This window comes from Tamandua tetradactyla, chromosome 11 (assembly GCF_023851605.1).
Source record: "Tamandua tetradactyla isolate mTamTet1 chromosome 11, mTamTet1.pri, whole genome shotgun sequence".
NCBI lineage: Eukaryota > Metazoa > Chordata > Mammalia > Pilosa > Myrmecophagidae > Tamandua > Tamandua tetradactyla.
In genome coordinates, this window is record NC_135337.1 from 44823116 (window position 1) to 44840712 (window position 17597).

The 17597-nt window shown below is 39.2% G+C and overlaps 1 pseudogene; it reads left to right on the forward strand.

The window, feature by feature from the left end:
• The first annotated feature begins 7207 nt into the window (after nucleotides 1-7207).
• Nucleotides 7208-14698, forward strand: LOC143649119 (FMR1-interacting protein NUFIP2 pseudogene; annotated as a pseudogene).
• The last annotated feature ends 2899 nt before the right edge of the window (nucleotides 14699-17597 follow it).

Here is a 17597-nt window from a genome sequence, read left to right on the forward strand (position 1 = left end):
CTCATGTGATTACTCAAGTGAAGAGACCTTCACTTCTTCATATGCTCCAAGCTACTATCTCCTGTCCTTCCATTTCAACCTTGAGGCAATCTCTTTAGCATCTTCTGTATAGCAGGTCTCTTGGTGATGACTTTCACAGTGTTTGTTTATCCATGAATCCCTTAAATTTTCCCTCAGTATTAAAGGACGATTTTTCTGGAGGAAGAATTTGGGACTGGCAGTTTTTCTCTTTCAGTTTAAATGAAACTTTTTCATATTTTCAGTTTAAATGTGTCATACAGCTGCCATCTTGCCTCAATATTTTCTTATGAGAAATTGGCACTTAGTGAGTATTCATTGTATATGAAAAACAGCTTGACCCTTGTGACTTTCATAATTGTCTACCATTTATATCTAAAATCTTGATTAGTATGTGTCTTATAGGGGGTCTATTAGGGTTTTTCCTGTTTTGAACTTGTTCCTCTTCTTGGACATGCCCCCCTTTTCCTTCTCCTTTCCTTCTGGGGTCCCATAATGTGTTGTCGGTAGCTTCATGCTAACTCACAGGTCCTTTAGTCTCCCTCACTTTTTTTCATTTTTTCCTTTTATCAGATATTCCAACTCTATGATTCTACTTGTCCTATCTTTTAGTTCATTAATTCTTTCTTCTGCTTGTTAAAATCTGCCATTGAATGACTCTAGTCTATTTTTAACCTCCATTCTTGTGTTTTTCATCCCCATAAATTCTGTTATGCTCCTCTAAAAAATTCAATTCTTTCTGTTCACACATCATCTTCCTTATGTCCTTGGATTCTGCATCCAAGTTTAGTTCATTTCTATCCACACTTTCTTTTAGCTTATTTGATTTAGGAGATTTAATTGGACAACTTTGATTAGCTGCACCACAGTCTGTATTTCCTCTGAAGTTCTAATTTGTTCCCCTGATTGAATCATCTCTTCCTGTTTCTTTGTATGGCTTGTGATCTTTAGTTGATATCTGAGCATTTATTTGTTTTGATGTGATAACTTCGGAAGTCAGTTTCTCCCTCATGCCTAGCATTGTAGTGTAGATTGACTGTGTGTTAAGGTTCTTTTTCAAGGCTTGGCCTAGTTTGTACTGAACCTTTAGAGCAGCCCATGTGTAACAGTTCATATTTTCTCAGATCTTTCTGCACCTGCCTCTTGCCCTGGGCATGTACAATAACTGTTAACATTATTGTATTATGTGCTACTGTTTCCCCTCCAGGAGAGGATTTCCTTTCCTCTGTTCCTTCTCCAGGAGCCCTAGGCTGTTCTCATTGCTTTATACAAATTTATCTCCCTCTTTTCCAGGTTTGGTTTAACCCTGCCTTACAGTTGTTTATCTTCTCCTTTATATGTAGCTTTTCTACCTCTGGCAACTTCTGCCTTAGGGAATCCCAACCCAAATGAGGTCAATGTTAAAAGACATCCAATTTTTTCATTTGGGTGCACTAGCAATTAGGGACCGGGCTGGGAGTGTGCACAGCACACCAAAAGTGCTGCCATGGATCATTTTGATTTCTGTGGGACTGCTTTGCATGCTCATGCTTGCTGACCACTATGTCTCTGTGGTCCTGGTTGCTGTGGCTGAATGTGTGTAGGACTCTAAGTCACTGGCATGGATGGCTCTGTGGTCTGTAATCATAGTCGGAGGTCCCCGGGACAGAGTGCAGCCACTCTTTATCTCTTAAACTGTGTGCGACCTGGCATTGGAGGGAGGTCTGGATTGGCACATCTGCCCTGCTCGCCTACTCACTTTTTTCTTTTGGTGGGTTTTATTTTTTATTTTGAAACAGCATTTGTGGAGTCTTTCTCCAGTTTTCATCATCCTCCAGAGTTCTAAGCAAGTTGAATCTCCCCTTTTATTTAGCTGTCTCTATGTGAAAATGCTCTCAGGGATGTCTTATATCACCATCTCATGGTGCTTCTCCTGTCAACTTGTCTTTTAAAAATAATAACTCTCTGAATTTTCAGAGTTAAGTGGTGGGCCTATTTGTACAGGTCATGAGTAAAACTAGCTCATATTCAGCTAACACTCAGATAAATGGAGAGAGTGCATTTGCATCTAGAGAGAAGATTATACTGGAACATTAATGAAAAGCAATTGAACCCAAGAATTTGATTATTTTCTCAAACATAATTACATTGAGATTAAATATTTAATCCTGCATGTTTAGTCTTGCTTTGGAGAAGTTTATTCAAGCCCATGGTAAAAAAAAAAAGTTGGATATTTTTCCCTCCTCAAGTATCATTTCCCTACTTTTGTTACTTATCCTTAGACTAAGATTTGTGTATAAACTTGAGTGCAGAGGGAATTGAATATCATCAGTATTTGAAGGTTGAATTGGGCCCATAGCGGGTACTGAAATAAAGAGAGTAATGATTGCAAACTTGGTTACTTAAATGTGTGTTTCCCATTTCTGACTGAAAATGCTGCTCACACGAAGGCCAATTTTCTTTTTATGAACTGAACTCATAATTGTGAACTTGAATTATAATAGTCATAGAAATAATAGTTATAATATAGATATATTAGAATTGATTCGATTTTGCACAAGGGAAATTTTCCTTTGTATTAACTGGGCTTATAATTCCAATAGAAGGTAGATTTTTGAAGCTGTGGGCTCTGCACTGCGCCCAGCTCTAGCACTCAGGCTCAGTCACAGCAGCCCGTGGAGCATCAGGGCCAAGCATTTTACACTCTAAAATTGCCATTTCCGTTTTCCTGGGTTTCATTTTAAATTCTTTTTTAATAGTGTGGTTGCATTGTCCATGGCATAAATCTAGGAGCAGGATTTGCATTTAGAATGCTATAAAATACACTGTTCCTTTGGGTATACTAAGGAGGGTACCATATACCAATTCATATAAATCAAGATAAGAATACTAAAAGCAAAGCAATTTGATTAGGTACTAAATTCAAAGCGTTACAAGATTGTGGTCTAGCAGCCACCAGGAACTTAAGTCATTCTGCATCTAAAGCATTGTTTAGTGTGGGAAATTAAAATGACAGTTTTAAGAGATAAAGGCAATCTCGTTCCTATTGAGCTTTAGGGTTTTTGCCAGTTTATCTCGGATATAAGGTGTAATGTAATATTATATACGCATCTACTATAAACATTCTGACTTTTATAGACATGTCAAAAGGGTACCACTTGATGTAAAATAAAATGAATTACTATCTTGTAAAAAGTTCCATGATTCACTCTAATATGGGTGCACTCTTTTCCATCCTTCTTCCACCCTGGATGCCCAGGAAAAACAGCTGTAAATTTTACTTGAAGAGTCATCAAGACAATAACATAGTTTTCCCATGTCAGAGATCAAAATCTAACTTTTCTTTTATTACAAAACAATATCATCAAAGGAATAAATTCTCTGAAGATATTTAAATTTATACTTTTGTAATATATCTGTGCAATTCATCCTTTCTGAAGTCTTATAAAAAATCTTATGTCTATTGAATTTGCCACAAAAGGTTTTTTTTTAAATTCAGATGGTGTTGTGAGTCCAGAATTTCCTCGCATTTCTAAAACACATGTAAAATAACATATACATCCAGTATATATTAGGAAGTTTACTTTGTTCAATATGCCCTCTTTGAAGCTAACATAACTTTTTTTCTCATCTTATATTCTGTCAATGACACCACTGTTAGCTTGTTTCTTTTTTCTTTCTTTTTTTTTCTTTAATGTGTAGGAGATGGTTGGCAACTAATAGCATTCCTTTCCTATCAAGTTTTACAGCTTTTATATAGCCAGCTCAACCCATTCAAACTCATATTCATTCTATACGTACTTGCTTTTAGTGATATTTCTTCTTTGTATGCCTCTTATAATTAGGAAGAAGGTCCCGAAGGGCCCAATTAGCCAACATGTGAATGTAATTATAACTCTTGACTTTCTTTTTTTCTCCTTGTATGTATGTCTGTGTAGTATACAGCATAACCTACTTGGGAAAAAAATGCCACCCCGGAATGAATTACATATTGAGCTTCAAGCAAATTTAATGCAAACTTTTATCATAGACACATAACATGTGATTTTCCTTTACCTATATTAAGGTAGAAACGGTGGATTTGCTCTATGAAGTTCTGCCTGTATTTGGAAGTTGAACTAAAGAACTAAACTTCTAGTCAATCTTGTGCCTGGTATCAGATCATTGTGTAAGTCTGTGTTTGCCAGTAAAGAGATTTTTAAGAGGGCTGAAGTTTTGGAGGTGAACACGTGAAAGATGTGTGATGAGCCAATATTGTTTCAGAGAAGAGAATTCACAGCTCCGAGGACTTAAAGGCATGCATTCAAGAACTGCACTCGACTGTTCCGTAGTGCTGGAAATCGGATCACGTCCTCCACAAAAGATATGTTCAGGAGGCAATCACTCTTCCTGTGGGAGGACCCCATTTGTAAATAAGGGCTAAGAAAATGTTATTAGTTAAGGTATGCCCAAACTGGATGACTGAGGGCCTTAACCAACTATAACTGAAGTCCTTACAAGAAAAGGAAACTGGGCACAGAAAGAGAACCACTGGGGAACAGCCAGAAGCTGGAAGTCAATGGAAACCAAAAGAGATGGGACAATATGCCATCATGTGCATTGTCATCCGATGGAAAAGTCAAGGGATCCCAAACAGTGCCGGCCAGCCAGGAGATACAGTCCCAGAAGGAAGCCAGCCATTTATACTCTGAAACTGTCTGAGTGTTGTTTCGCCAACCTGATGCATGGTATTTGTTTTAGCAATCAGGATACTAAGACACCTAATTCTGAGGGCCAAGTTTCCTATTTGAGATAACCTTGTTGTGAGACCACAGGGTTTGGCACAGGTACCAGCAGGTACCACTCGAGAAAGTTCTCCTGAGAGAACACTCATATTTAAACACCCCTTTCTTCTCTTGTGTCATTATAAAGTTATTCCCAATGCACGATAAATCTCTACCGACCATATTTCCATTACAAAATAAAGTGTTTTCAAGTCTACCCTATTTAGAATTAGAAGGTATTTTTAGCCTTAGTTTGGAGTAAACATACAAATGGATGACCAAATAAATACATGTTTTGTGCTTTGTTTTTATTACCTAGATGGATACTATGTTATATTAATATTGGCGTCTAGAAGCAGAACTACTGAGTACAGCTGTGCAGATTGTTGACCACACTAATCTGCAGGTGTAGTTCATATGAACTCTGATTTTAATGTTGCTCTCTAAATTTCTCTAATCTAGTGATATTGGCCAGTACTCCAGGAATTTGCTTTCTGATTCTCCTGATTTTAATTAACTATTATAATCTGTCATTATTTAGTTTACTTACTCACATTTTATTCTTATCTTTGCCTGCCTCAAATGTATAGCAATAATAACAGCTAGTAAGAATTAACATGATTTAGTCACATTAATATACTTAATATTCATAATAATCCTCTGAACCAGATTCCATTATCCGCATTTTACAGATGAGACAACGAAAGCTTTCAAGGGTAGAACTCAAGGATAGGATTGTGGAGCATGGAGATTATTTGACCCATGTGTTGCTGATTCCAGAGCTAGAAACCTTCATCCTTACTTCACTGGCAAACTACTAACATTGTACCAACCAACTTCCATGCATAGCTCAAGGTTTTCCCTCTTAGAACTTTTCTTGTCTATTTTGGACTTCTTCCCATTCATCTTTCTTACTGTTCCAGTCCTTAGTTGGATATAATTTGATAGGTTTTTATGAAGAGAAAAAACTTAGACAATTCTGGCCTATCATGCCAGCAAAAGATCTTAACCTTAAACTATTTGAGAATTGATTATGTTCTTATGACTATGTCTTTACATTTCAAAAAATGTCAATTGATGTTGAACAATTAAACATATAATGGAACTACACATTTTTGGAAAGATTAAATTACTTCGCTTTAGTGTAAGACTGGCTAGATGAATCATTCCTTGTCTTCTTGACAATCGCAGTGATGCAGCTTCTAGAAATCTGCAAGGTATCAACCTGACTCTTACTAATATTGAAAGTTTTGGCTTATGGATAGTTTACTTTAAGACCTACAGTTATATGCTTTGAGGAGAGGTGTGACAAATGAGAGGATTATGTGAGAAGCTGAAGAGATCACAATGAGGGAATTAACAAACTAACAATATTTGCAGAGAAAACATGAGGGCGTGTGAATAAAGAAGTAATGATATTTTATGGCTGGTAACTGAAAACAAGTTATAGGAAACCAAAAATACTGATCAGCTTAAAAGGGAAAAATAAATTCACCTGTTTGGGTGAAAATATCTTAAGGTATAAATTTATTTACCTGTTATTAAATTCAATTTAACCAATATTTACTAGGCAATGGAGAGATATAAAAATATGTTTGTCTCTGCCACAGATTAGTTGATTTAATGGATTTTGTTTATTTTTTAATGCTTTTGGAGTATGTACATATAATTTCAGCTCTAAGGCAAAAAAAATAGCTGTTAGCACACTGCTTGAACCCATACCCTGATTTGAAAGTAAAATGTAAATATATAAACTAAAATTCAAATAGCACTTAAATTAATATTGGAATCATGACATTAAATGATATATCAGAAAAAAATAACACCTAGCAGGCCAAAAAATTATATTCATACTTTTTTTTACCTGACAGAAAACACATAATTTTAGAGAAAATGAAATGGTTCTATGGGTACTGTTCTGGCCCACATAAATTTCTCTCTTCTGTGACCTTCCATAGCACTATCCTTATTAGAAAGTTTAATTTATAAATATCTCATGTATTTTTTTACCTTTTGAAATTTTCAGCTAATCTGAAAATTCGCTACATTGTTATTCCTTCAAATATTGTTTCTTTTTGCTCTTTAACAATAATTAAAACTCAATAATTAAGAGCTTGCATTAAATGGCTGACTCAAACCATAGAACCCGGCTTATGAGATAGCATTTTTCAAAGGCTATAGCTTTACTAGATCTGTACATTGATAATGAGAAGAGTTAGAAGATTTTAGGAATCAATAAAAGACTAGAAGAAAATTGAGTCAGATCTTGACAGTGCAGCAGCCTGCAGGTCAGTCAGGGAGTCCCAGGTGCTTTTAGAAGAAAAGAAGCTGGGCTAGCCACGACCCCAACATCATCATGGCCACCACTGCCACAGTACCACCACCACGGCCACCCCTACCATGGCCACCTCTCACCACGACCACTATCACCACAACCAACTCCCGCCATGGCCACCCTCGCTATGGCCACCCCCATTATGGCCACCCCTCACCACTGCCATGACCACTACCACCACAGCCACCCCCACCACAGCCGCCACAATCACAGCCACCACCATCACCAGCAGCCTGACCAGTACCTGCAGCATGGAACTGAGGGCAGCCCTAAGGCCCAGCCCATGCAGCTGAAACATGAGCAAAAATATATCCCCTAGCAACACCAGGTAACACAGAAGACAGGTTCTTGCGAACTAAATGGGTAATGCTGGAGAAAGAGAAATATCTTTAAAGAGCCTGAGTTCTAATGCCACCAACCCTATTTCCAGGGTCCTCAGTGGCAGCCACAAATTGTAGACCTGAAGCAGACTGTGAAGGCCAGCATCTTTAGAAAAACAGGGATTAAAACCAAGAAGTTCATCCAAGAAAAACAGGGATTAAAACCGAGAAGTTCATCCAGAAAAACAGTATGCACAAGAAGAATGGGAAATCTTACAAAAACAAATCTGTAGAGAGCCAATCTGTAGACAAGACTGATGCTGTAACAATTACAAATGGTATTGTGACAAACAGCTCTGGCTATTACTAATGGTTATATGGGCAAAGGGGCATGTATAAGTTAGGGTTCTCTAGAGAAACAGAATCAACAGGGAACACTTGCGAATATAAAATTTATCAAAATGTCTCATGTGACTGCAGGAACGCAGAGCCAAAATCCGCAAGGTAGGCTGTGAAGCCAATGATTTCAATGGAGGGTCTGGACGAACTCCACAGGAAGGCTCTCCAGCTGAAGCAGGAAGAAAAGACTGTCTCTTTTGAATCCTCCTTAAAGGCTTCCAGTGATTAGATTAAGCATCACTCATTGAAGAAGACACTCCCCTTTGGCTGATTACAAATGGAATCATCTGTGGATGCAGCTGACATGATCATGATTTAATTCTCTGAAATGTCCTCATCACAACAGACAGGCCAGCACTTGCACAACCAGACAAAAAGGTACCTCAACTTGGCCAAGTTGACACATGAACCTGACCATGACAGTCCGCCCCTTGTCAACTTGGCAGCTATAAATACCACCTTAAACCATACCTAATTTCTAAATAAAAAACAATAAAACACACATTTTTTCTTTCACCTAACAATACTCAACAATCCTGCATATAACTGGAAACTCATTAAATCTCTCCAGAATAGGGTGCAAATCCTTGGGTAATAATCATTCTTAAACTTGACATCTTAAAACTTAAATAGTCTAACAGGAACAAAACAGCATTACAGTCTTCGTTTCTGTAACTGATCATGTGGTCAAAGTTCATATTTATCACTACCTTCTTCCACTACCCATTCCATGTTCCCTTTACTCTCAGCAAGCACTTCAGCTGGTTGTGGTTCTTTGCTGGGTGGGATGACCCAAACCTTCATTCCTGAAGTTTCAGAGCCATTGGTAGTCCTGCCTGGATTGGATTGTTTCAGTTTTCCATTGATTTTAATCACAGGGCATGGAAGTACTAAAAGACACTCTAGGGGATCTTCTATTCCACTGATCTATCAATCCAGCTGCTTCTGGATGATGGAGAACATGGTAAGACCAGAGAATTCCATGAGCATGTGCCCATTCCCACACTTCATTTGCTGTGAAATGTATTCCTTGATCAGAAGCAATGCTATGTGGAATACCATGACGATGGATGAGGTATTTTCTAAGCCCATGGATGGTAGTTTTGGCAGGAGCATTGAGTGCAGGGAAAGCAAACCTATATCCAGAATATGTGTCTTTTCCAGTTAGAACAAATCACTGCCCCTTGCATTGTGTATACACAAATGCACCTCTGGCCAGCTTTCCTTCCAAGCAAAATGAACAACCAGGTGCACTGCTCGAAGTTATGCCCACTGGGAGGATTTCCCCTCACCACTGTCCTTCAAGGACACCCCAGAAAAGGGTTGTAGTGCTGCAGCTTTCCACTTTTGGGTGGTGCCTGCATATCGTGCTAAACCATCTGTAAACCAGGCCCCAGTTTTCTCTTCCTCAGTCAATTCACTGTAAGGAACTCCCCAAGAGGCCATAGCTCTGGTCTGGGAAAGAGAAGGTAATGTGGCAGCAGGAGTGGAAACCATGGGCATTTGTGCCACTTCTTCATGTAACTTACTTATGCCTTCAGGACCTGCTCTGGCTCTATCTCGTATATACCATTTCCATTTTACAATAGAGTGCTGCTGTGCACGCCCAACTTTATGGCTTGGTGGGTCAGACAACACCCAACTCATGATAGGCAACTCAGGTCTCATGGTAACTTGGTGGCCCATGGTTAAGCGTTTAGTCTCTACTAAGGCCCAGTAGCAGGCCAAAAGCTGTTTCTCAAAAGGAGAGTAGTTACCTGCAGCAGATGGTAAGGCTTTGCTCCAAAATCCTAAGGGTCTGTGTTGTGATTCTCCTATAGGGGCCTGCCAAAGGCTCCAGATAGCATCTCTATTTGCCACTGACACTTCCAGCACCATTGGATCTGCTGGATCATATGGCCCAAGTGGCAGAGCAGCTTGCACAGCAGCCTGGACCTGTCGCAGAGCCTCCTCTTGTTCAGGTCCCCATTCAAAATTAGCAGCTTTTATGCTCACTCAATAAATGGGCTGGAGTAGCACACCCAAATGAGGAATATGTTGTAGCCAAAATCCAAAGAGATCAACTAGGTCTTGTGCTTCTTTTTTGGTCATAAGAGGGTCCAGATGCAGCAACTTATCCTTCACCTTAGAAGGGATATCTCAACATGCCCCACAACACTGGACACCCAGAAATTTTACTGAAGTGGAAGGCCCCTGTATTTTTGTTGGATTTATCTCCCATCCTCTGACACACAAATGCCTTACCAGTAAGTCTAGAGTAGTTGCCATTTCTTGCTCACTAAATCCAATCAACATGATATCATCAATATAATGGACCAGTGTGATGTCTTGTGGGAGGGAGAAGCAATCACAGTCCTTGCGGACAAGTTTATGGCATAGGGCTGGAGAGTTGATATACCCCTGAGGTGGGACAGTGAAAGTATATTGCTGGCCTTGTCAGCTGAAATCAGATTGTTTCTGGTGGTCCTTACTAATAGCTATTGAGAAAAAAGCATTTGCCAGATCAATAGCTGCATACCAGGTACCAGGGGATTTATTGATTTGCTCAAGCAATGATACCACATCTGGAACAGCAGCTGCAATTGGAGTTACCACCTGGCTGAGCTTATGATAATCCACTGTTATCCTCCAGGACCCATCTGTTTTCTGCATAGGCCAAATAGGAGAGTTGAATGGGGATGTGGTGGGAATCATCACCCCTGCATCCTTCAAGTTCTTAAGAGTGGCAGTAATCTCTGCAATCCCTCCAGGTATCCGGTATTATTCAGTAGGGGCAGTTCTAGTGGCTTCCACTTGGCCTTTCCCACCATAATAGCCCTCACTGCATGAGTTAGAGAGCCAATGTGGGGATTTTGCCAGTTACTCAGTATTTCTATACCAATTATACATTCTGGAACTGGGGAAATAGTTATAGAATGGGTCTGGGGGCCCACTGTACCCGCTGTGAGACAGACCTGAGCTAAAATTCCATTGATCACCTGGCCTCCATAAACCCCCACTCTGACTGGTAGACCAGAGTGATGTTTTGGTTCCCCTGGACTTAATGTCACTTCTGAACCAATATCTAATAATACCCCAAATATTTGATGATTTCCTTTTACCCAATGCTCAGTTACCCTGGTAAAAGGCCATCGGTCTCCTTGGGGAAGGCTTGGAGGAAGATTAACAGTATAAATTTGTGACAGTATAACAGGGTTCTCCCCCAAAGGGACCTGGCCTCCCCTTCAATCAAGGGGCTCTGGGTCTGTAAACTGTTTCAAGTCTGGAAATTGATTAAGGGGCATGAATCTGTGTTTTTTCAATTCAGGTTAGACTTCTGTTCACTTGACCTAGAATTCTTTTGTTTATACAGTTAGAACAAGAATTTAGTAAACTTCCCTTCTATTGTATTTCTAGGTACCTCATGATTTACTAGCCAGTGACACAAATCTTTGCGAGTCATATAATTTTGACACTTGTCTTGAGTTTGCTGTCTATTATAATAGCCACATCTACCCTGTCTTTGGCGATTAAGTGCTGCCACCTGGCTTCTGCCAACTTGGGATCCCATCATCCCCATTGTATTTAAGGATTCCAGCTTGGTGACAGCAGTTCCTACAGTAATATCTGACCTACAGAGAAGGGCCACTACCGAGCTCTTCAGGGATGATGATGCTAGTCTCACAAATTTATTTCTCACTGTTCTGGTAAAAGGTGCATCCTCTGAACATTCCTGGGGTGTAAGAGCAGGCTTTGCATGATAAATCCACTCTAACATTCCAATCTCTCTAAACCTCTCATCCCTTCATCTACATTATACCAGGGAAGTTCTGGCATTTCAACCCCAGGTAATGTTGGCCACCTTTTGATCCATGTTTCAACCAACCATCCAAACAAACTGTTAATACCTTTTCTAACCTCTCGAGCTAAAACATTGACTGCAGAATCTCTGCTTAGTTGGCCCATATCAGTAAATTCAGTCTGATCCAGCCTTATATTCCTCCCGCCATTATCCCACACCCTTAAAATCCATTGCCATGCATATTTCCCTGATTTCTGTCTATATAAATTGGAAAACTCATACAGTTCTTTTGTAGTATAATGTACCCCCTCATGTGTGATACTTTGTACCTCACCTTTAGGGGCCTGTTGGGACTTGAGTCTAGTTATAGGTCTGGAAGAAGTGAGGGGTGGTGGGGGTGGGTCATGAAAAGAATTAGAAATATCTTCCAAGCCATTTGCTTCAGGGCCTTTGTTTGCAGTTTCATCTGGTGAAACAGGATTAATCACTCTAGGGCTAATCCCTTCAGGAGGAGGTTGGGTGGCCAATTCCTCAAAGCAGGCTGGAGGTGGGGTGGTTATGTCCTCAGGGCAAACTATTACAGGGTTATCTAGAGAGGACTCAGCATGACCTAGGGTTTTAACCTCACCCTCGACATCATTATCAATCCATATGTCACCATCCCATTTTTCAGGGTCCCACTCCTTTCCAATCAATGCCCTCATTTAATGGCAGACACCATGCAACATTGAGATTTCAGTTTACATTGTAAAGTTGCTACTCTAACAATAAGATTCTGAGTCTGATTTTCAGAGATCTCAAGTATATGGGCACAGGAAATAAGATTTTCCTTCAGGATAATCAGAAATGTCTACATCCATCAGAGGACGTTTAAGCTTCTCGTTTGAAGTCTTAAGCACATCTCTTTCACTCCTTAATGTAGCCAGTGTATCTAACAACAACCAGCCAACATCTTTATACCTCTTATTTCCACAAAACTCTGTAAAGGTGTCAAAAACATTATCCCTCAGAGCATGGCTTCGTATAAGCAAAGCATTAGGAGCATCGAATGGTGATACTTTGACTATCTCTTTTGCCAACTCACCCCATTGGTGAGTTGGGACTCACCCATGATTGGGACTGTCATTCTGATTATGGGAATCAGAGTCCTTAGTGCCTTTGCATCCAGTCAGAATAGAAAAACATTCATAAAAAAACATTTTTAAGATTCTGTTTCTTAAGAACCACTCCTGGTACCAAGATGTATTAGTTAGGGTTCTCTAGAGAAACAGAATCAACAGGGAACACTCACAAATATAAAATTTATAAAAGTGTCTCATGTGACTGCAGGAACACAGAGTCCAAAATCTGCAGGGCAGGCTGTGAAGCCAATGATTCCGATGGAGGGTCTGGATGAACTCCACAGGAAGGCTTGCCAGCTGAAGCAGGAAGAGAAGACTGTCTCTTCTGAATCCTCCTTAAAAGGCTTCCCATGATTAGATTGAGCATCACTCATTGTAGAAGACACCCCCCTTTGGCTGATCACAAATGGAATCAGCTGTGGATAAAGCTGACATGATCATGATTTAATTCTCTGAAATGTCCTCATCACAACAGACAGGCCAGCACTTGCACAACCAGACAAAAAGGTACCACCACTTGGCCAAGTTGACACATGAACCTGAGCATGACAGGGCAGGTAATGATGATAGTGAATGTGAGAGCAGATATACCACTCCTCAGAAAAGAAAGCTGGGCACAATATGTCAAGTGTTCTGAGAACCTTACTTTAGTGCAGGACAAAATAATACAACAAGGAACCAGTGTCCCAACTTTAAACAGGGACCTGAAACTTTCAAATCTGACTATGGTGAATAAAAGGGAGATTGAGTGGATGGTTCTAAGCCCGTTGGAAGTATGAAACTGGGTTTGGAGGAATAAGCTGAAGAAAACCTACTGTGGGTGATGCACTGTGGGAGAGTTCTGATGTTAAACCTTTTATGAGCAGCAAAAAGTTTGTTGATGGGTCCAAAGGAAAGCATGCTCCAGCTGTTGCCTCCAAGGAGGATTTCTTAACCCTATTTAAACCAGCCCCAGTTATTCCAGTGGAAAATAGCCGTGCTATGACAGTTCCTAAAATGTTATGCAAGCAAAGTTAGGGAAGACCTCAACAACAAAATTGTACAGAATGCTCCTGTGTCTCCATCTCCATCTTCATCCTCTCCATCATCACTGGGGAAACTCAGGATCCAGTCTTAAAATTGGTTATTCCAGGTCCCTATGTCTGCACTGAAATCTGTTACTTCTGCCAGTTTTTCTAATAGACCGGTTTTAGCAGGGATTGATGCAAGCGGGTATTCACTACTGCTGCTATTACTCCCACCTCCTCTGGGACTGATTCAGTTTCCCAAAATTTCAGCAGCTGTTAAACAAATTAAACCTAACCTTTTTATCTACCCTTCAAATATGCAAACTGTGCTGTTGAACACACCACGAGCAGATCTGCGCTCTCTGAGAGATCAGCACAACTTGGGGGATATTTTCCATAATCAGTGGAGTTTATCATCCATAAATGAGCCCAATGCCAACCCTGAGATTGTTATTGGAAAGTCAACAGATCATAAAGTGATGGAGGCAACATTTCAAGGAGAATGTCCTACCTCTTTGGTTTCACAGGGTGTTGAAACGATCCCCTCAAGAACTGAGCATTGTGTGTTTCCCAAGGCTTCTGAGCTGGAGAAAACTGGACTGGTCCTCAAGTTCTGGTTAACATTCTAAAACCTGGGACTACTAGTGAGAGTGGAGCCTTTTCCTTGGAACCCAGTCTTATAGGTGACCTGCAAAAAGCAAACACCAGCAGTCCAGATGCCTTAGAGTTTCTCTGAAAGGACTATGAGAGAAAATCAAAATACTCTGACCTCTCCCATGAACACTTTGTTAGACTCCACCAAAGAACAGAGATACCAAAGAGGCCTAGGAAAGAATGACAGCTGGGGTTCTTTCGACCTGAGATCTGCTATTATATATCACACTAAAGAAATGCAATCTATTTGGAATTTGCAGACGGCAAGATCCCAAAAAGATAGTCACTTACAATGAAGCCATGGATAGTCCAGATCAATGAAGTGTAGCAGGGTCAGACTTCCTATAATAACCTTTCAGCAGCATTGAAGCCACTGTTTCTGGTGGACATGAGGCTTTCATGCTCCTAGATCTTCAGTACAGCAGAAGAAACATAAGTAGAATCACAGGATAATATATACAAATATATTTAGTAATTTTTAAAAATGGCAACTGAAGGTTGCCAAAAAAAAAAAAAAGAGAGAGAGAAAGAAAGAAAGAAAATTGGAATGCGTTCATGGTTAAAATCACATACAAATGTGACTCAGGCAAGTCATTTCACGAAAAAGGAGGAGGAGACTGGTGCTTTTAGGGGAGCCATACCCATAGAATTGATACCAATCTGCCCTCTTCAAAGCTTGTGTGCAGCAGTTGGCAGCAAAAGTATTTTATTCAGAGACTGAACTTATGAGTGCGGGCACTTGAGCTAGAAATGAAATGGTGTGCCCCAGTAGATTTTTATGGAAATCAAGATATCATTGCACTCAACCTGTTAGCACTTTATGCCTTTCCCCTTAAATAACTGTGAATATTGCCTTATAAGCAGACATACTAAGTAGTATCCCCAGATAAACTCAAATTGGTTCTCCAGCACAGAAAGGGAGCATACAAGCATGAATCATTAAAGCAAATGCTATGAAATATACTCCAGGAAAGTGAAAAATAGAATCTGGGAAAGAAAAATGCATATATAAATATCAGTGAGTAAAAAGGCCAGCAAAACATATAGATGAATCCAAACATATGTTGCTGCATAATATTAAAAACTGAAGCAATATGAAACTAAAAAAAACAGTAATCAACGGGAAGGTGTTGGTAGCAGAGAGCAAGGAAATTGGTATTGTTTCCAGGATTGATGTAACTACCTATATGACAAATTATAAAGAGTGATATAAAATATTTTTAAAAAGGTAGGCTAAATATTTAAAGATGATCATCAGAAGAAGTAAAATTAAGTACACATCATTCACATCCTTAAATATACAAGTCTCAAGCTGCTGGAATAAAAAATAAGAAAAATAGAAAGAATGAATCCTAATCAATTATATCAATAAATGTGAAAGATGAAAATACTAAATGGCAACACATCTTGGAGTGTACATTGGAGGTGACAGGAAAAATTAGTAATATCCATAAAAAAAGATGAAATCTAATTATACGCTACTTCCAAGGAGTATACTTGGAATGCACAAAATACATAAAATATTATAATTAAACAGATGGGAAATATTTATCAGACAAACAACAAACAGAAGCAAACAAATAATTATCAATGTTAAGCAAAACGAAAATCAAAGTGAAATTCTGCATACATCTTGAATTCCACAAGACAGTAGGTATACATATTTTACAGTAAGAATTCACTCATGTTTTTCTCCTCTATTTGCCCTTTCCCTTGTTTTTTATGTCTTCCATTCTGTGACTTTTTTCCTTCTGTCTAAAAAACTATCTGTACTTTTCTTTTAGTGCAGGTAAGTTAGTGGCACACTGCCTCAGTTTTTCTTTGTCTGAAAAGTATTTATTTTGCCTTTGCCTTGAATGGTATTTTGTTGGGTACAGAAGTCTCAATTGGCAACAATTTTCTCCATAATGCAGAACTCATTTCTGTTAAGGTGCTCAACTGTTAATCATATTGTGCTCCTTTGAAGGTTTTGATTTTCCTCCTTTCTCTGGCTGCTTTTAATTCTCTTTTTTAGTTCTCGGAAATATTATTATGTCTAGGTGTTGTTTTATTTGTATTTATACTGCTTGGGCTTCAAGTAGTTTCTAGCTGTTCAAATCAGTCTAGAAAATGGATTTAAAGCATTTCATTGTTCTTTAAAAACCCTTCAACATTATTTCTTCAAATATTGTTTCAGACCCATTCACAAAGGGGTTCTCATTGCCCACGTGCTAGACTTTTTGAGGATGTCTCACTTGTCACTTTTGCTCTTGCTAATTTAAAATTCTTCTTTTATAAAATTCTGTTTTTTTCCTCTTTAGCTCAGTGTGTGTATTTTCTACTCACTTGTTTTCTAATTCACCGGTGGTGCGCTCTGCTGTGCCCAATCTTATGTTAGATCTTTCTTGAGTTCTTATTTTATTTTTTTAGCTCTAGAATTCCTGTTTTATTTTTTCTAGATGCAATTTGCATGGGAAAGTTCCATATATTTTCCCCATCTCCCTTATTTTCTTCTGTATATGCACATGTATATGCACAATACATACACACTACCATGCCAATCACATATATATATGATCCCATGGCTCTTTTAGCAATTATTTGTTACATTTTAGACATATCCTTTTCTTCTAGATAGGTTCTGCTTTTTCTTCTGTTAGCACTCAGATTGGGTGCTGAACACCTGAATCCAACCAGACACTGAGTTGAGAGGTTGAGTCAAAATTTTAGTTTCAATAACCTCTCGTTAATACTCACTCTCTGTTCATAGTCGTTCAGGGCATTTAAGTGAAAGTCATGTGTACTCATTGGAGCTTCTCACATAGCTATTCCTAAACTTAAATCCACAGTCCCCTAGAGAAGAAAGAGATTTTCTGCTTGCTCTATTGTCTCTCCAGCCTTAGACTTCGACGAATGTCTAAAGAAAAGTGTAAACTGTCTGTGTGTCAAGCTCACTTCTCTCTGCCCCATCATTCTCACTTATATCTTGGTCTGTTGAGTTTTCAGTGCTTTTGTTTTTTAATTTTTAATCCAAAAAGATCACCTTAAACTGCTCGTTTTTCTGTTTCCCACCACCAGTGGGAAAGCAAAGCCCACATTCTCAGACTTTTGCTCTATTCAGAATCAGCAACGGTGCAGAGGGCAATGCCACTGCATAAGCCAGCTCAACTCTTGCAGTTCTCCTCTCCTTGTTCCCTCTAATCCTGCTGTTTTCAGTAGCAATGTGGTCTTCATTCTAATT